This window comes from Dermacentor andersoni, chromosome 9 (assembly GCF_023375885.2).
Source record: "Dermacentor andersoni chromosome 9, qqDerAnde1_hic_scaffold, whole genome shotgun sequence".
Classification (NCBI taxonomy): domain Eukaryota; kingdom Metazoa; phylum Arthropoda; class Arachnida; order Ixodida; family Ixodidae; genus Dermacentor; species Dermacentor andersoni.
Genome location: NC_092822.1, coordinates 95,280,880 through 95,301,469, shown reverse-complemented (window position 1 = coordinate 95,301,469; position 20,590 = coordinate 95,280,880). Strand labels below are relative to the sequence as shown.

The 20,590-nt window shown below is 48.8% G+C and overlaps 1 long non-coding RNA gene across 1 annotated transcript in view; it reads right to left on the bottom strand.

The window, feature by feature from the left end:
• LOC129383993 (uncharacterized) overlaps positions 1-6,566 on the bottom strand; it is a 40,350-nt gene extending 33,784 nt beyond the window's left edge. Inside the window, exon 1 of the long non-coding RNA XR_008611757.2 lies at positions 5,481-6,566. This is a non-coding gene — a long non-coding RNA (uncharacterized lncRNA). The remainder of the gene's footprint in view (positions 1-5,480) is intronic.
• Positions 6,567-20,590: the final 14,024 nt, after the last annotated feature.

Genomic DNA, 20,590 nt, shown 5'->3' with positions numbered 1-20,590 from the left:
GTGCAACACAGCGCGTTCTTCAAAAATAATGTAAAACTCACTGGCCCCAATTGCGCCCCGCCCCAGAGGTGCTCATCGCGAGTCCGCGGCATTTAGCGAGTCTGACGCTCTCACCATTGTCTTACGGTGTCGTTGCTGACGGGGGGAAGGTTGGCCGAGCAGCGTCCATCACCGACCACGCAGAATTTTCATTCAGAATGTTAGCCCACCTGGCATGGCTCGTGATCTGCAGAGTGCTACTCTCCATTGACGGAACGCGGGATTGGCTACGAAGACTGCCGATGCTGTGCAGAGAAGGCACCTGGGATTTTGTAGAAATGCCTTTTCCAGATGCTAATTGTTGTGTTGGCAGCGGCAGACGCCGGGGGCACGGCGTCCGGAGAGCGCGCGGCAACGATGCCGAAGCGAGAGTGGGAGGCAAAAAGACAACCGCTCTTGAGCAAAGCACACAAAGGACTGGGCCGGCAAACGGCCGTTTCTTGTACGAAGACTTCCCTGGCAGATGTCACCACCTCATTGGTGAAATGCCCAGCACGTGACCGAAGGGGAAGGGGGGGGGGGTGCACCATCTAGCCAAACTAGACCACAACATGATTGAACAGTTAACGGGAGATCTCTCAGAGGGAGACGCTATACTACATTAATACATTTCGGAGCATTGTGCCTCTCGTAAATGGCCGCGTTCAACGCTACCGCCGAGGCCGAGCGTCTCTTGACCACGCACGCACGCGAAAAGCGTCAGAACGCATTAGCATCTGGAAAAGGCATCGCTACAAAATCGCGGCCCTGGCCTTAACCGCGACGCTGCTCTGTCGCTCCTGCTCACCTCCGCCGGACCCAGACCTCGCGCTGCGACGCCTTCCGGGGCACTTGAGGGCCCGCTGACGACGGGCCACTCGACTTGAAGCGGGCGGGAGGCTCTGAAGGCCGATCTGGCCTGGCGAGCTGCGGCTAGGCTAAGCCGGAGACGATGGTGGTGTTGATGATGACGTCTAAAAGCGAACGTTGAAGCCTTTGTAAAATTGTTATTTCATTCAAAATATTTCTGGCACTAAAAGTTTAAACCTTTCTTTAGTGTACTTTTCTTTTGATTGCACCAAATTTTATTTCGCGGTTATTTTTCCGACTTTATCTTTACAACTCGTCCAATTCTTGGTCAGTGAACCTCTGCGGGTATCAGCGATGTACAGAAGCAAGCCAACTGGCTAGCCGAATGAACCGAAAAAAGCGAGGAGCTAGAATAAAATAAAAGATGGTAAAACATTGCGGTGCGAGATATAGATGTCTCTTTCTTTATATCTTTCTCTCAGCGTAGCTTCGTAGCTACAAGATCATGCATCGATGCATATTTGTTTGCGTTTTTGCAAGTTGTGTTTATCAGCTCTGCTGAGAAGAAGAGTAGAAAGAAATGCCACGCCGTTGTAAACTGTATATATTGCGCTGATCCGTAGTGCTGGGCCGAGATGTGCTACGGGCGGCCTTCTTGACGTGAACCGAAGTTTATTTGCTGCCGATGGCAGCACATCATTACCAAACGAAGTATGCACCCTGAAGGTAATCAGTAGAGCTCACGGGTCGTGCGAAAAGATCGGCAGATAAGCACGTACAAGGAAGGAGACCGTTCAAGGCCTTAAAATAAACTCGCCGGTGAACAGCTGTGCATGTCCCATGTTGACTCAAAACATTATCGCCGTCAGAGCTTGAATCTACTTTGCTGTCATGTTCTGAATCATAACTCGAGTCATAATCGGCAAATTGAAGTGCGGGTGTAGCATAGTTACGTGCGCGACGCTTTTCTCGCGACGAAGCCGCGCGGGACAACGCCAGGGCTGCGACTTTAGATAACTGCACACTGACACCAGCAGCGTCCCTTGCAGGAATTTTGCGAGATAAGCCTTACCGAAGCTCGTGGAAAATGGTTCAAAATGCTAGGTCCACATGTTGGACATGCGGCGGACCATCACCGCTGCACTTTGGCGTAATAGAACGACTCCGACTCCGAACCAAAGCTCACTATAGAAAAAGCGATGGTGTCATTTTCGGGTAATTATCACCGCTCAGCACTGTAGGACGGCAAAACCGACGATATAATTTAAATCTTGACTTGCCGGGAGTCATTTCGCTACAGAATTTTGATGATAGTACGGCGTCACCCTGGGTGGCATGCTTTTTTTCTTGAAAGCGCCAAAAGGTGAGAGCCATACCTATTTTGCATATTAGTTCGCGAGAAGGTCTGTGAAAAATCACATCGCTGGAGCGCAAAAATTTAAACTGACTCTGAAAGTGCAGCGCCTGTACTAACTACTCGATGGTCTTAAGTTGATCAGAAAAAGAGTCCAACATGTCGAAATTGGCGATCTGAAGCATTGATCACCAATGATCGATTTGAATAGGCGTGGCAAAGAAAGAGTTAACATGATGCCGCCGGATTCTCCACTCTCGATTGCGTTGACGTGGAAAAATGGCTCAGAATAAAAAAAAACGTGCCAGCAAGGGAACCAAAACATTACACTAGCCATTGTTCTTCTCCATATGGAGGGAACTCCGCGTGTTTGGTTCAAACACATAAAGCCGAACTCACTAGCTGGGAGCTGTTCAAGCAGAAGCTTTCCGACCTTTTCCAATCGATGTGCTCAGCTGCTAGCCGCCGAAACTCTACGCATGGTGCATCGCGAACTCGAAGCTTCCTTATCCCGCCTGACCCCAGAAGACGACCTGGGACAATTTCACCGCAACAATATCGTTAATTTCAGTCCGTGTTTGGCCAGGAAGTCGCTAACTAGGTCATTCCCAACGCCTTCTTTCTTAATCGGCCTAACGCCAATATGACTTCTTCTATGATCGTGATTTACCGCAGTCCGCTCTTCACTCCCCGTTATGGGAATCCATCTGAATGACGCACAACTGACAACGTGCCGATCCGTTTATGATGCAGCCCGACGGGTTACGTTGCCCGTCACAGCCGTAGTCGTTGGAGCTCCCCACCCCACTTCCATAACTTACAGGCCTAGTTCGCTGTGCGTCTAATTATGCGCTCCACACAGAGGGGCAAAGTACAGCTGCACGTAATCACCGTTTCACCGGTAGTCGGCTCACCACGCACACCACAGGGTGTTTAACACGCCACCTCCCAGCTTCGAAGGAACGTTTCCCGTTACAGCCGTAGTCGTCGGAGGTCTCCACCCCTGAGCAACTTTTGAAATCCCTCCACTTCGCCGCGAAACGGTTCACCTCGTCGCTTCCACGAAACTTGCAATGCCTGTGCTCGCCATTACGACAATGTCATCAGCCACGTCAGCCCCAGATCCGCCGCTCTACTTCGCCGACGTTCCTACGAGCCACCCAATTGCAAAACTGTATGATACGGAACCTAGAGGTGGCGCTGCGATGTCCGTTTTGTCCGAAAATTCTCCGCCTACGCGATCAACAAGGCAGAACATTCTACAGGTTGCTCTCTGGATGTCTTGCTCTACCAAACTCAAGCTTACTACGTCGTACCATCCTCAAACCTGACTGAGGGTCTGAACTGGAGAATCAGCCTTCCACTCGATTACCCCAACCTGGAAATTGCACCATCCTACATCACGCTCGCTTTCAATGCATCGCACCCCGAAACTGCCTGTGTTTTTTCGTTCTACAGATTCTTCGGCGACTTCCCGGAACTGCCCTTAGACACTTCACTTTCCTTTGCTAGTGCATCGAGAAGCGACTGTGCCCGCGACGCCATTGCTCATGCTTACCCCGCAAGGCAGCATACCCGTAAGCCGCTGTTCGCATCCCAAGAAAATCAAAGGCGAGTTTACAATCAGCGGCATCATAATGCACAGGCGCCAACTGCGGGGGCGGGGGGTGGAGGCCCTGAGGCCACAAGCCCCTCCGAAGTTACCCGAGGTTGGGGTAGACCGACACTCCCCCCCCCCCCCCCCCCCCCCCCGGCGATGCCGAAGCACAACGCCGTTCCTCACCGCTTCCCTAAAATGTCATTACCAGAGTTCTATAACCCACATCATTTGAGGTTTACTTTCACTTTCCTTTATCTTTTCAGTTGAAATTTTATTCTGGGTAAAAGCTTTCTGTAGCATTGTAGGTGCGGACGTGCACAGCTTTATTTCTCGATATCCCGACACTAAGAGGACAAGCGCATTAGAAGCACCAGGGGCGGCTTCCTCATCCGTATTTCGAACTTCGATATTTGTTTTAATTTCCGCTGTGAACAGCATGCAAAAACACAACACGAGTATATATAAGTATATACACAGGACAATGTTTATTATATCTATTTTCAAGAGATGGAGTTAGCCAACTAAGAATTATGTCTAATGATACGGATAGCCTACGCCTAGACAATAAATGTGTTGCCGAATGTTCACCTCCCTTTAAGTTGCTTTGTGCAATTTTTTGTTCTTGAAAAAAAAGGCAGACTTCAGTATTTTATCAAGGGCGTGTGAAACGCACGTAAATTATACGGGGTGGTTCAGCGAACACTTTCAAAATTTGTTTAAAGTTGCCTGTGGCAGCTATTACAACTGTAGTTCATGAGCTGGTTTACTCGAAGGGGCGGACATGCACAAAAATTTGAGATGCAAAATCGACTAATCTTTGAAAAATTCGCTAATTAAGTTCACAATTAAATACATTATGGCCCATATTGCAATTTACAAATTCTAGCCGTGGAGTTCGCAAGGCGGATCCTTAGAACGAATTTTCCAGATGACACAGGTTTCGAGATATAAGGTCTCGAGCTTTGCGGAGAAACGCATTATCATTCAAGTTAACTTGTTAACAAAACGTCGTTTCATGCACTGAAGCACGCAAGTCAAATATATGGACACCTGTTCAGGTATGTTACCATAGAATAGCGAATAATGTTATCAAATACGAACACATTAAACATCATGTAACAAAATATTTGAAGTGGTGCGGTTTCTGGCGTCGCCTTTTTGACCGTCGAGGCAACTGGGAGCGACGACTTAGCTGCATGCGAGCACGAAGGGTCGGAGACATGAGCGTTAGGTGTTTTCGAGAAATCATGCGGACTGGGTACGCCAGACTTTCGTTGTGAAGGCGTTGAACCACTAGGCTCAGATACACGCCTACCAGGCGAAAGAACATGTTCGCTAGGCACTACAGCCGGATGAAAAACTGGTGTCGGAATAGAATCCTCAGATCCTGTGAAACGCTCAGCAGTCGACGCTGCGAGCGAAGCATTTTGGCTGGGCTCGTCAGTCAGCATAAGTAATGGTGACTGGCTAGATTGCCTTACGGCTGAACATGAGACACCCATTCGAGCTACTTTACGGGCTGTATAAGAACTTGTTCCCGAATGAGAACTGCACTGAAATGCGGAATTCACTGAAGGCATATCTGAAGTAACTGCTGCATCTGTCATGTACAAAATAATTTGCAAGAGGGGTATATGCCTTAGCATCCATGCGACTATAGAAAAACCTAGTAGGAATGCGCTCAACACGCTAACTTACCGGTGATGTACTGTCCACCTGGGTTCTCCGTGGAGCTTGCCGTCGCGACGCTTTAACTGGGGTAGACTGTCCCAGCACTCTACACTGGTTCACTCTTGCTGGTGGTGAAGTCGAACAGGCGTTGGCCTGCCGTGCACTGTCAAAGTCCGCTGCACCGTACAAGTTCATGGAAGCCGGATGATATTCTGTCCAGCGGGAACCACTGTCGAAGTCCGGTGGTGAAGATGAGGCTTGGAGACACGAAAAAGTCGCTCGATCGATCACTACCGTCAATGCCTTAATAGCGCCGAGTCCCAGAAGTGATGAACCGAGTGGTCACGTGACAGTCAACGGTAACTGACATATCTTGGTACTTGATGGCCGTGGAAAAAAATCCCAAATTGTACACTACTTTCTCCAAGTAGTTCTGGATGATTAAATGGGATTGAGGCAGGCGGATATGTGAAAAGTGCCTGTTGTAGTCCTGAAGACACATGAGTGACAGAACCACTCCGGTGTCATCCATCAACTGCTACGTTACGTTGTTCACTTTTACGGGAACGCGCATAAGCAACAGGGCGCCGACAGCGTCAATGTGTAGAATGGTCGCTGTCTTTATAGTCGTATTCTCTTGCATTTGAAGCTCGTTCACTGGTTCCGATGTACTTTCCGATGAACAGCACATTTGAAAGAAATGTCCTTTCCTTCCACATGCTTGGCAGAATTTGGGGCGGGCACGACAAATCGGAAAATTCGCCCAGTGCTGCGGCGAGCCGCAGTGGAAACAGCCGCCGGGCCGAGCCGACGGCGCAGAGGCAGAGCAGACGTCCGGTTGGCTCCATCCCGGACTGGGAGGCCCACTTCCTCGCTCTCGGCGTCCGCCATCTCGGCTCGGTCGAAGGCGGGGACGTCGGTCCGTTGGCCGCGGGGAGGATAACCGCCATCTTGGACTGGAACGGCGTGGTGAAGACCGCCATCTTCAACTGCAGTCGGTCCGGGAAGGTAACCGCCATCTAGAAGGTCCCGAGGAAGGGAGACTGGTGGCGGCCGCCACCTTGTGGCTGACGACGCTGTGAAACGGCGTTTGCGTGTAGAACGCTGAGCTTCTGAATTTTATCAGTGCGTTCCTCTTCCTGCGCAATTTCCAGTGCATTTTTGACGGTAAAGTACACGCCTAGTTGAATGAACCGGCGGTGAAGTTGTTGCGACTGCAAGCCGCAAACGATCTGTCTTGGACCATGAGGTCGGTAGCGGTGCCAAACATGCAGGATTTAGCGAGCCGTTGAACGCCTTGGATGAATTCTGTAGTCGCCTAAACCGGACTTTGTAATCCGCGGTTGAAATAGACGCCCCCGCAAGATTATTCATCTGCAGAATTGTGCTTGTCAAGCACTTGAAACGCCGCTTCGTAAACGTCAACCGCCCCTGAGTCCCCTGTCCCTTCGTCTGCGTCTCAGTCTGCCATTCAGTCTGCGCCTCGATGATATTGTAGTAGACGCTGGCACCTTCTACTCCCAGCGCGTTGAGGAGGAACGCTTTCTTGTGTTCCGGCGTAGCGGTCTTGACGGCGGCGTCGACGTATGCCTGCAACACAAGAAGGGTGGGAAAATTGGCGCGTTCATGTTGAGAAGTAGAAGGCTGTGCTGAAGGGCGAGGTCCGACGCAATGAAGACGCCGCAGTAGCGTCGGAGGTGACATGTGATATCAAAGACGCGTTAAGATGCAGAAAGTGCAGAAATACTGCTTGAAATAGGGGCAGGCAAAGTGAAAGATACCGTAAAAAATACAGCTGGAAGGCGCCACTTACAGGCAAGCGCGATGTACGTGGATCATCGTCGTCGTCAAAATATTATCAGAATGGCGACCGAACGCGCTGCACAGCAGGACATGGCCCAGGTACCAACGCTAGTAGCGTCAGAGCACAATCCGGATTCCTCGGCAGCAATACGGTTTGTAAGAAATCTTCAAAGCATCGTAGTACGTACGGAAGCGTCTATCCTCGTCGCCAAAATCTTCCGTCGTAGTGGCCGCCATGAACACCATGCCGGGCACATTGGCACGCCAAGACGGCGGCCTGAAGAAAGAGACGTGGAGACGCAGACAGGGACCGAAGCAGAGAGTGCGTTTATTGGAAGCAGTGTTGCCAGGTTGGACAAGGCGGCGGATTCCAAAGCTAGAGAAATTGTAGCTCGAATCTAGCCAAGCACTAAGAGAGCAAAAATAATTGTAGCCACATATGGCCATTTTTATTTGCAGTTTTCTTTGTATTATCTATGTACTTCTACCTTGCCATGTGCACTTTAATGCATGTATGGTCTCAGGTTGCACTTATGGACTTAGCAGTACGCCATCTCAGAGGTGTCGTTACTTATGTGCTCACTTGATGGTGCAATTCAGTCTATAGATAAAAAAAGTCATGTTTAGCACAAGGTGCGCTATTCACCTAAGGTAGACCTCAATCTTATACGGTACGTTCACGCTAAACCGGAACAAGACTCTTTTCTGCGACCTCGTTGCGCAAACTTGTGAATTTTCTTCTCTTGTTGACTCCTTTATTACCTAAAATTGCGCCCATTGATAGCACGTCCGCGTCTCTCGGATGGATGGTTGGCTGGATGCTATCAGCGTCCTCTTTGTAACTGGGTGGTGGCCTTCGCCACCAAGCTCTTGTTACTCTGTTGTCTAATGTCCTACCTATGTTGCATCGGCATGTCGCTGACAGTAGCGTCGTGAGGATGCTTGTTCATAGCAGCAACTAACATTTGCATCGCTGTCTTGTCACTATCACCGTCACCATGTAGTGCACCGAGAAGAATCATTCTCCCCTTCCGACAGCGCTGCTGTCACGGGCTCACTTCGCACGCTTGTTCGCGTAGTCAAACAAAACACCCTGACATAAGACCTTAGGTTTTAGCGTAAGTAATTAGGAATGTGATTTGCTAGAATTACGTGCGGAATGGTAACCGAGAAAGTCGCCAGTTTGTTCAATGCACACTTTGTGCCATCGTCCTATCTTGTTCACTCTCTCTCTATTCAGTTAGCTTGGTCCGGGTTAGCTGGGACACACTCTATATAGTTTCTGTTTACATGAGCCGCCCCTTAAGGACCTTAGGTAAGGCAGCAAAAAACACATACAGTCTCTGAATTACAGTGAAAAATTTGACTGCCTCAAGGCAATTGTCAACGCTACACGCGCCAACTAAATTCAGTGAATGACCAGCACACGGGACGTAGACTGCCAATTCGTTGAGGTGTTTGATTTGAGCTTGCAGTCCTTTGTATTTTCCTGACATATTACTCGCATTATGATAAGCTTGGCCCCTACAATCATCAATAGAGATGCCATCAAGATGGACATCACGGTGTCGAAAAGATAGAAGCCGGTATGCGATTCAATTGGAACAAATCCGAGAAAGCGTTCGTACACTTTCCCATTTAAATAGTATCGTAAAACAAATGACAGCTGATGAACGCGAGTAAGATCTGCAATCGAATCAACAATTGAAGAGGAGTATTTTGCGCGTTTCACTTCGTCAAAGAGACGTTCCCTGACAGTCTTTGCTATATGCTCGATAAATTCATCACCAATGGTTTTTGACAGATACGATGGGTGACCTTTTCCTTTCTTCCCGCAGCATTTGATGTGCTCCTCTAGAAAGGGATCAAACTTGGCAATGGCCTCAAGCACTCCCATATAATTGCCATTTCTCGGTGAACCAAAATTCTCCTCACTGCCCCTAAACGCTAGGCTGCGCTCAGCTAGAAGCTTAACTACAACGACTACGCGCTTCAATACCTGTCCAGTAAGCGGTCTCAGTGGCAGGATGCTTAACCAGCTCCTTGTCAGTTGTGCTGCTCGAGTTAGAGCGGGCGAGCCATGCTGCCACGTAGTTCTGGTGCTCGACGATAGTTTCATGTGCGTAAACCTTTTCTTCTGCTCTTTTCCAATCAGAAAACACGTGCGTGGTGAAAGCACTGGAGTTGCTTCAAATCGAAAGTAGTTTGCACATGAAACAGTAAACGGAAACTTTGTACTCCGAGTACATTAACCAGCGTCGCTCGTACGCCTCCCAATTACAGCCTTTCGCACGAAAAGATGAGGTGACATATAGCGTTCCTGAGTTTTGTATTGCCTTTTCGAAGACGGAAAATTTTCTGCCCGATCCGAAAGCTGTCACTAATAACGTCCGGCCACTTAGCAGGGTCGCTTCGGAGAATCTCGCAACGTACCTCTTGCTGCGGGGGTGTCTGTACTCAGAAATTTGGACAACCGAGGTTGGCACCGTTTTCACAGGATCCAGACAACCAAGATGAGTCAAACCCTGCTTTTTGCCAGGAAACTGTGGTAATGGAGTTGGCAAGTCCTCCACAGAAGCACAGTCGGTACTATTGGGAGATTGACACGGACTCTGGGTAGAGCGATCATACTGCTCCACGGAAGCTGCATTCAGTAGGTATTTTGTCATCTTTTGTAGCTTCTTTTCACGCTCTTCTCTTTCTAACTTCGCCTTTCGTTTAGACGCCCCACTTTGATGCATCTGACCAAGCATTTCCGCACAAATGGATGCTAATTCTTCACCGGGCACTTCGTCAGTCCAACGCGACCGCAGGTGTCCGACGGTGGCCGTCCCGATCAGTGGCGCACGCTCACTAGATGGTCCGTGGCGGGCCGAGAGTGGTGCGTCCCCCGGGAGTTCCTCAGCGGGCGGGCTTACACAAGCTTAACCGGTGGCTTGGGGCTGAATCGCAGCCCACGATCAAGTTCCTTTTATAGATGCGCGCCGCGTCTGTCTGTTACTAGCGCCAAAGCAGGCGTTCACAAACGCATAGAGTTCCTTGTACAAGTTCCCTCCTTCTCCGTACAAACTGACTCCTTCTCCCGTTCCGGTCTTGTCTTCCTATTGGCTAGGAGCAATCGTCTCTTCTGGCAGGTTCTCGATCTTTCTCTCGCCTAGTCGACGCCGAGCGCGAGAACGAAGGGGAGAAGGTGGCTCCTAGCGCGGGCGAAGTTACGCGCCCTCCGTCGCCTCTGAGTAATCTTTTCTCTACTTCTTTCTGGAATGTTCGGCGGCCAGTCTAACCTACTTTTTCCGTCGAGCGCGCGCAAGGGTGCGCAGCCACTAGGCAGTAATGGCCCCTGGAAACAGGCCTTTGTGTCCAGCTCTCCAACTTCACCCTTCACTCTTCCACAACCCCAGCCCGAACGGTGAACATTTCATGCCCCACGGCACGTGTGACGTCTTCTTTCCTTTCCTGCCTAGACTCTGCCATCAGACTCATCATCATCTGCTATGGGACTCATCCTCCCCCGCCCAAATTACCATCACGGTAAAGAAAAGTCGAATGGGAGGAACTGTTGGGTACTGCAGCACATCCTTTCTATGAGAAGGACAGCGGCGGAACTACTTGAGAAGTGAGGGGGGCGTGGGGGTGACGAGGGGCAAGTGATATTTAGGTCCACATCCCACATTACATGATTTAGGTGTTTCCCCCTTGCCCCTCCTCTACAGATAGCACTGGACAGACGGACTGACAGGAAACCACGAAAACGCTTCCAAGCAAACGCACCTCGCTTCGTAAGAAAGAGGGCCCCGCCGGGGTGGCGGGGGATTCCGGTTTTATGCAGCTCGACAAGCTCTCCCCAAATGATCAGGTTAAACGCATGCTGTACATTAGGCGTGGGGCCACGTCTGCTCGTTCTGGTTTTCTCGCTTCATACATGTCGCTCGAAGTTCCGTTGCCCATGGTTCCATATACTAAATAGGTTACAATAAATGGGCCCTCTTCTCCTACTGTCCGAGGTAAGACCCTGGGCTGCAGCCCCCTTAGACCCCCCCCCCCTTTTTCCTGCGCTGGGAGGAAGCTCACATGTATGTTAAAACTGCCCAGGAAAGCAGTTGCCGTGATGAAGGCAAACTCCCCTGTCGAAACATTGACACAAGTCTGTTCGACCACAAAATATTTGTGTATTGCGGTGAAGCATGCCGATAGTGGGAAGGGTTCACGTGAATCGGGAACGTAGGGGTTCAGTCACCGACGAACCTGTTGTTTTAGTCACAACAAAGCAGATTATTGCGCAAGGTCGATGTGACTTCTTTTGTTGGCTCAAGCCAGGTTACATTCCAGGCTAGCTCTTGTCACTATCAATATGCTTTACCGCAATACAGAAGATGCCTCACTACAGGACACGTCTGCCGTAGTTAGCCGAAATCCTGCGTGACCGTCCACGGCAAGACACATTGTCTATTGCGGTGAAACATACTAAAGCACATTTGTCAGTTTAGAATGTAAAGACCCTTGCCCTTCGCTTTTGTGATACTGTGACACTCGGTATAGTGAAAACATATTCAATGCTGAAAACATCCGCATTAAAATGGGGACATGAACATTGATGTGTGATGTTTTATCCTTTTCCTTTGATGTGTGCCTGTCATACTGCCATTATTAAAATTTTCTGTACTTGATCAAGTGCTGACGTACATAAAATTACATTGCAAAGAGTCACTGCGTAATTAGTGTTCAAAGACAAGTGTGATGGCTTTTCTCAAGACAGGCTGAGGTTAAGTTGCTGCGAAGGTTTTATTTAGAAGAGTAGCTTTATGAGAAGAAATCAGATGTCATAATACATACCTGTGGTACCCTGAGTACGGGTATTTAACGGTAGGAAGAATACAGAATACGTTAAGATTTCCTACCTTAAACCAAGAACTAGCTGAAATATGTATAATATTTTAAATAGCATTTATGAGCGACTGCAAGCTGTGCACACCTAGACCCAAAGACACACTTCTCATGCTTCAGTACATGCAGGCGTTCATCTACTTTGTTGAAGCCTCAGGAACTTTCTCACTGACGCAGTAATTTTGGTCGCCTTTTGCTCAAGTATGCCCTAGACATAATTGAATTATTTGCTCTTGTAACTGAACAGCATGTATAGCTTGGGAGTGTAGTGGTAGGGCATATTTTATAAAACTTGGTGACACATAGCATTACCAGTCCGAGCAGAGACCTCTTTGAATGTGTGCCACTTTAACATCTACATTTTCGACCATGAATTCAGAAAAATATGTAGCAAATTTTGACCCTGGATTTTAAATGCTCTGTAACTTGTCTTCTTGTTCGCTGCAGTTGCGCTCGGCTTGTGTCCAAATAGGAGAGCGCATAGCTCATCAGGGAACATTCATACTTACATACGCTATTTTTGTTTATCTCGCCTACAATCGAAGATCAAATTTATATTGCACATGAATATGCACATGAATAGAGGAAGGATCGTTTCCGCGCTTCAGAATTGGAATATTAATAGCCTCCTTCGAAACAGAGGGGATCTCGCCAGAAAATCATATACCGTTGTGAAGTTAAAGGAGGGTGTTTTGTGTTTTGGAGGGTAGTTGTTCCAACATCTCAAATATTACGCGGTCTGAACCTGGGGCGGATATATTACAACAGTTCAGTGCTGCGTGCAGTTCTGCTATGCGGAATGGTTCGTTGTACGCCAGACTTTTTGCACATTTTCTTTCTAACTTTTGCTGTTCTTTTCATGCTGTGTACTTTAGGAAGGTATCGCAGTAGTGTGAGGAGCTCGATATGTGTGCAAAATGTGCGCCAAGAAAGTTGGCTTCATCTTTTAGGACTTCTCCGTGGCTATTTCCTAAAAGCAGGGATTACGTTTGTTGCCCATTACCTTCCTTCACTCAATTCCAGACTTTTCTCCCATCTGTGTACGAGTTCATGCTTCATATTAACTTTGCCCAACTATCTCGTCTTGCTTATCGGCGCGTTCTCCTCACCTGGGAATTGGCATGCTTAAGGTTTTCCAGGTTTTCTGCTGTTGGAGAATCGCGAAGCAGCACCCCCGCTTTGTTCTGGTCCCTTCGCGCTTGCCTGCATGCATCGTTCCACCAGGGCGTACGTCACTTGGTACCCATCCCGTTGGCTTGAGTAATACATTTGCAGGCGGCATCAAGTATAAAAGCTGTCAAATATGTAACAGCATCATCTATGGTTATACCGGACATCTCAGTCCACGTCATGTGAGTAAGAGCTCGATACCGTTCCCAATAGGTGAGTCAGTCTTCCGCCAAGGGACTCTTGGGGGAAGCTGACCTTTTTTCGGCGTACTTAGGATTAGTGGAAAATGGTCACTCCAATACGGGTTATTAAGCACATTCCATTTAATATAGGGCAAAAGCGTCGGCGGTAAAATGCTAAGGTTTATGGCAGAGCATGACTTGTAAGCAAGGTTAAAATACGTGGGCTCCTTCATGTTCCAGAGACATGCTCCAGAGGGAAAAGGCAGCTATTCAATAATGCGACCTCGCGCATCCGAGCGTGAATCGCTTTCCAAACTACTGTGCGTATCAAAATCACCAAGAATCAGATAGGGCTCTGGGAGCTCATCTATTAATGATTCCAAGTCGCGTCTCTGAAGCTGATAATGTGGTGGTATATACAAGAAGCAGATGGTAATGAGTTTATTTAAAAGTACCGCTCGAATGGCCACTGCCTCAACGGCCGTTTGGAGCTTCAAATGCTGACACGCTACACTTCCATCAGCAATGATGGCTACACCGCCACATGATGCGACAGCATCCTCGCGGTCTTTCCCGAAAGTCATGTATTTTCGGAGGAAGTTGGTGTGCTTTTAATGTAGATGAGTTTCTTGCACACACAGCACTTTACGGCTAAACTTACATAAAATTTCTTGGAGGTCATCTAGGTTTCTTCAACATACCGTCAACATGCCGTCCATGTTGAAAAAAAAATGCGCTCTGTGGCTCAAAAGGGAGGCGAGTAACTTAATTTGCACAGCCTTTATTAGGCCCTGTAATCGGTTTTTTGTGTTCTTTAGAGCGGTCAAGAGAACCTTGCCGCTCCTTCGACACTACCTACGCCGTTTGCCTTGCACTGGTGTCCATGGCCTCTTGCGAGGCACTGGGCACCCGCTCCAGAGAGCGATGTGTACGTCGCGTAGACTTCACCTCAAGCGACGAAGTCTTCGCCACCACCAGGCCGGATGTCGACAGAACCCCTGTGTCCTCTGCGGTGCCCTGGCCGCTGCCAGAGCTTGAAGAGTCCACTGGTGTGGACACTTTAAGAGATGGCAGGGCCGCGTTGGCTGCTCCCGCCGTAGGGGCGGGTGGCGTTAGCCTCAGCACGCTACGCGTGGTCCTGACCGCAGCCAGAGGCCGTTGTGGTGCCGCCCCCCGTTTCACTACTGCTGGCACGCGCAAAACAGCTGGTACGCACAAAAGACCCTTTGCAGCACACGGACTACCCGGGAGTGATATACAAGATACCTTGCAAGGAGTGTGACGAGTCATACATGGGCGAGAGCGGAAATATTAAACGGCGCTTGAAACAACACATGAATGACGTCGCGAAGGGCCCCACAGCAGCGAACGCCCTGGCGGAACATCACGAACTAACCGGACACATCAATGACTGAGACTCAGCAGCCATCATTGCAAAAGAAAAACACATATCTGCCCGTTTGCTTTTAGAATCATTTTACATCCTATTTACTAGACACACGATAAACAGGACGCGGGGTAATTTTCCTGCGATATACACCCGAACACTGCGCCACCTCACCCATAAATAGCCGCGCGTTCATGCTTGCAACTTCATTGTGATCGAGGGACCCGTAAGGGGCCCGAAACGTCGGTCCTTTATTTTCATCTTATTCTTGGCGAGTGCACGTTTTTAGGCATCATTATGTTTCCTCGCCAGACGAGGTCTCGTCGTACACTTGACTATATTTCCTTATCTAGCCTGTCCCTGCTGAAAAATATTCTGAAACTGAAATATTTCACCCTTTGGGCTTGTGACAGTTCCTCAGCACGGTTGTTTTTTTTCGGTGGTCTATAAACTTTAGGGTGATAGGCCGGTGCTTCTTTGCCTGCTTACGGCCCATCCCGTGCAGTCTTTCAACTGAAGATACTCGAACACCTAACTGCTTTAAAAATAATTCTTCATTTATTGTGGTCAATAGCGAATCAGGTGTTTCGTTCACATCTTCTTTAAAGCTGAAGACTACTAGGTTGTTTCGTCTGCTCCTATCTTCTAAGTCGATTAATTTCTTTTCCAGATTCTGTATTGTTCGCTGCATGCTCTCGAAGTGTGCTTCGAGTTCTGCATATTTGCCTACTATGGTTTCCCCGTTCTCAAGTTTAGATCCAATGGTGCTTAACCGCTTCTGCACACTCTTTTGTCCGTCAAGAATTTCCCTCAGCAACCGGAGAGCAGTGGGTCCAGGATTGTATTCAATATCCCCACTGAGCAGCAGCAATGAGAGCAAAAATGTTTTTACGAACGTGCATACAGTAAAAACGCTGGAAGGGCACGCCAGCTGGACTGGACAGCGATGAGAGGTTTCGACGGAGAAGTATGTGTTACTAACCTGCGTGGACAACATGAACGGATTGGTCATGGCTCTGACGGATGACCAGCTGGCGGGCCCACTGACAGTATCCCGGGGCAGAAGGGAGTTTAAGTAGTCGGGTGGAACGTAAGTTGAGTGCGCTGGTTTCCAGTGAAGGCTTGCCCAAGAATCCAGCTAAGGCACTGGTCCGTTTGCGCAGTCCCTACAGAGTATGAAAGGGAGTGCATGGGTGATGCTGCAGGTCGTATCTTGAAGGGCACCGGCCATCGCTGTCGCAGCGGACAGAAGAATATGCGTGAACAGCATGAATGGGTTGGTCATGGCTCTGACGGATAGCCAGCTGGTGTGCCCACTGAGTTCTGACTACTAGACATTACTACACATTGAGACGAAATTATATTAATAGAGCTGACACGGGTGAGATCAGGCCCAGGAATGAGACACCCAGCTTGGCGTCAAGGGGTTTTATTGTAGAGCAGCACATTCAATTAGTTCGCGTGAAACAGTGTCGTTGAATAGTAATACAGAGTCAAAATCCAAGTCGTTCTCAAATTGGTTTATTCAAGAATATGACACATTCAGAGTGACCTAAATTGGAGCCAGAGAGCTTCAGAGTGGAGAAAAGATACTCAGTGACCCAAATTGATGCCAGGGTTGGTTTCTAACCCGCTTTACTCCTTTCAGCAGGCTGATACAACCCACTAACACACGTTGGCAGAAAGTGGTTAAAGAGTCTGCCTGACATTCCCATAAAACTGCGTGCAGTAGCTCATAAATGCTAATTGTCATGGCCATGGCCGAGTCCGATACATGAATGGCTGCTCACACAAAGCACAAGGCAGCAAAGAATGCCTTCAGCCTGAAAATGCACGCAAATGCACAAGATAGGGAGCGCAATGCTCACAAGTGCCACGTTATAAAAAAGGCAGCACGAGTTAGTTGTCACTTGCGAACAAACGAACAAGCACACTCAATAAAACTGTGGCAAGTCGTGAGAAGCATCACAGGTAGCACGGAAACGTATACGGCAAACTCTCAGAAGGCCTTTTCCAGAGGGAATTCCAGTGCTGTGCTGGATATGCTAAATATCCCATAACTATGCTGCGGGCAATCAAGGACATAGTAGTAGATCCCTCCAAGACAATTTTCACTATTTTGAACTGTATTACTGCGCACATTCTCAAAAATTGGGAGGGCGCTTAACCTTCCCCTTTAAGAACAGAATTCGATAGATTTCAAAGATCCCCGGCTGCTTGTCACCCTTTCCGACAACCGCACATTACACGCGGATACGCGGAGCTGAGCGCGGTAGTTTTGCAATGAACTGAGCGGGCCGCGCCACCCGCAAAAAGAGCTCGTTATGTCTTTCTGCGCATCACAATTAGGTTTTCTGGTATTTTCAAATGAAACTGCCACGCTATGATGTCTGTACGTTGTGTTTAGGACATCCTTCACTATTTTTCTCCACATTTTACTTTGACGCACTGAATTAGTTTTGTCAAGCACCTGCTCCACGCGGAGGGCCTCCGTGGTTGTGGGTCGGAATGATTTTTTGCGAACTGACATGCGATGCCAAGATCGGACTTTTTGCGACCCGCCACCCTCAACGCTACCGCGTCAATAGCTCAATACCCTAGAATTTCAGAATTTCCCCCCGCTAGCACGGAGGTACGGCGGCTGAGGATTGAGCTCACAGCTGTGCTCAGGAGCAGGGCACCATAGCCACTAAATTGGTAACAGGTTTTAAACAAAAAGTTGGGCAGGTGTTACACTCTTGCAACACAAGAAGGCTGCTGCACATTTGGCAATACATGAAGTTATACAATCGTGGTTAGACTTCTTTCTAAGACATATTGGTAATGCGTTCAGTTATGTAATCAGAGCTAGACTTCTTGCAAGACAGAAAAAAGCCGCAGTTAGAAGTACATGTATGGCACTAAGGCGACCTCCTCACTAAGGCGCAGCGGCACGCGCTTCTTTTCCGCTGTGGCGTACTTGCGCGGCCATCCTTCGAGCCGCAAGAGCGTGCACGCTTCTCCATCGCTCGCCTCCGACAACTGCCACCGCCCCTCCGACTGTGACGTTAACGCGCAGCGTGAACGCACCCGCTTTTCTGCGCAACAATACTTGGCACGAAAGTAATTACTGAGCTTAGTAATTACTGAATTACAGCCGTGTCGCCGATCAGTTTGCCTACCTTTCGAATACAGGCGCGATAAGCTCCTAAATTGACCAAGACAGCCAGCCCCCCACCTGCGACAACGTGACTTGTATTGTGCATCGCTAACTCAAAGTTGCGTTTCCCGCCTCGCCCCACCAGATGACATCTGCGCCGCAACAATATCCTTCATTGAGTCCGTGGTCCACCAAGCAGCTGCTAAGTATGGCCATCTTAACGTCCACTTCGTTTATTGGCCTTACGTTAGTATGACTCCTATGATCACGATTTAGCCCTGCCCAACTTTCATTCCCGCTGTGGGAACCAATCTGAGCGGCCCACACGTGACGACAACCCAGTCTGTTATGATGTAGCCGAATCGGTCATGTTTCTGTGACAGCTGTAATCACCGGACGCCCCACCCCTAAACACCTTTTGGAATCCGTGCACTGTGCCCCGAAGCGGTTCAACATCCGCAAAGTTTCCGACGCCTCTACTGCTCATCATCGTTATACTCCCTCGCCCTTACCACAATGTCGTCTGCCACGTCCGCTCCAACTTCGTCGCTGTAATTGACCTACGTAACTATGGCCGACAATGGCGGACAATTATAAGATGCAAGGGATGGTGCTGCAATGTCTGATTCCCCGCAAGATTCTCGCATGACCAGGGCGCAACCTTATAAATGTTGCAGTCTTGCTCTGTTGCTGTGCCAAACACATCCTCACTACCTGGTACCATCCTCAGTCCAATTTTCTGACTGAGCGACTGTACCAGACCTAGATTCGTTTCGTCCTACCACCGTGACTAAGACATTGCACTACCCTACTTCACGTTCGCTTACAATTTCTCACGCCAAGAAATTGCCGCTTTTTCGCGGTTTTACCTGTTCATTGGTCGGAAGCCTGTATACGCATTGGACACTTCCGCTTTTTTGCTAGTGCCTTGAGCCCGCGATGCCATTTCTCATGATGACCACGCAAGACAGCTTGCCCATACTTGGCTTCCCCCAAAAAATCAAGAGCGTGTTAAGAACAAGGGTTACCATAATTTAAACTTTTCACCTGGTTCCCTTACGCTCGTAATGTCCCTTTCCAGCTGAGTATAGCGCTAGGAAGACCTCTTTTTCTCCTACAAGGGCCTTTGTCACGTCCAATGCCATCTGGCATAACCTCAAGGGACGTCATTCACGTCGCACGGCTAAAACGTTATCACTCTTTCCTCACGGTCCCGTCTCACGTACCGGGAAGACGCTGTTTGTGCAGGGTATTGCCAACGAAAACTTTCATCGACGCTTACGATGCACACTAATGCGATACTTCAGCGCACATCGCGAAAGGCAGCGCGTGGGTAGCGTAGAAGCGCGATTCACACGAGCCACCGCGACAGACCTCACAGACAAGGCGCGCTACTCTGGCGCCATCTGGTAGACATCGTCGCGGCACTACGCTTTTTATTTGACCCTCTCGTCAGGCCCTCATTGTCTGCTAGCGCCTCATGGATCCACTGCACCCTCCTGCTCAGCTTTCCTCCTGGCGTCGTTCATCCCCCGCTGCGCTCCGCGTTTCCTTTTGTCTGTCGCTGTTTTCATTTGATCGGTTACGCCGAAGCCGATGCTCGCCGCCCGAACGGGCGAGCTGCTCTTTTAAAAACGACGATAATTTTCAAGAAGGCGAAAGGTCGACACAGCCCGGCTGGGCTCTCTCGCGTCTCTGTGAAAGCTTTCTATTTATATATACATCTTATAAATATTGCTATACTCGTAACACCAATTCCTAATGTGTGGAAAGAAATGCGTGGACACGTGGAGTTGTTTTTCTGATTTCACGCATACAAGGGCTGTTTTCGTTCAAGAAAGGTAACTGGAACAAGTGCATTTTTACGGCAAGCTTGATGGCGTATATCTTTCTAACCGGCGTCATTCTGTAAATCTGTTCCAAATAGATACACTATGGAAAGTCAACGGCCACCGCTTGTAAATTCCACCAGTTGCCGTGAAGTAATTATTTAAAACGTTAGATACTTCATTTTGAATTGAGATATGTTGCGATTAACCGTTGAAGTAAAGTTTGCTTCTCTGAAAATTACAGCGAAAGTAGAAGGATCGTAATCAGCAACCGCTAGGTTTTAAAAATAGCAAAACACTTTCAAGTATTGCCCGAAATTATAGCACTTTCCTTACTTTTGTTTCCGCAGGGGTTTAAACATCCTACTGCCGCCGTACATGTCCTCTTTCCCAACCGGGGAATTTCGCCCCCGCAATATTCACACTGTGACTCTCCTTGTAGGGGGTTTGTTGCACCATAGCTTTCTGTTAGTACACACGGTAGCCTAGCATATAGCTAAGTCACAAACCTGACCTTGAACCATGGCTCTTCCTTCGAGCAAATCGAGTCTTGTAGTTCATTACGGTTGTTATCAAACATACACAACCAGTCGGTTTGCCCATGCAAGACTTCGCTGCGTGAAGTGCCCCAGCAGCGAGACATTTACGATATGCGTCTGCAATCCATTTCACAATACCCGGAGAACAACGTGGACGCCCCCTAACACCGGCGGTAAATTGAGCTCAAATGTTATGTGGTGCGC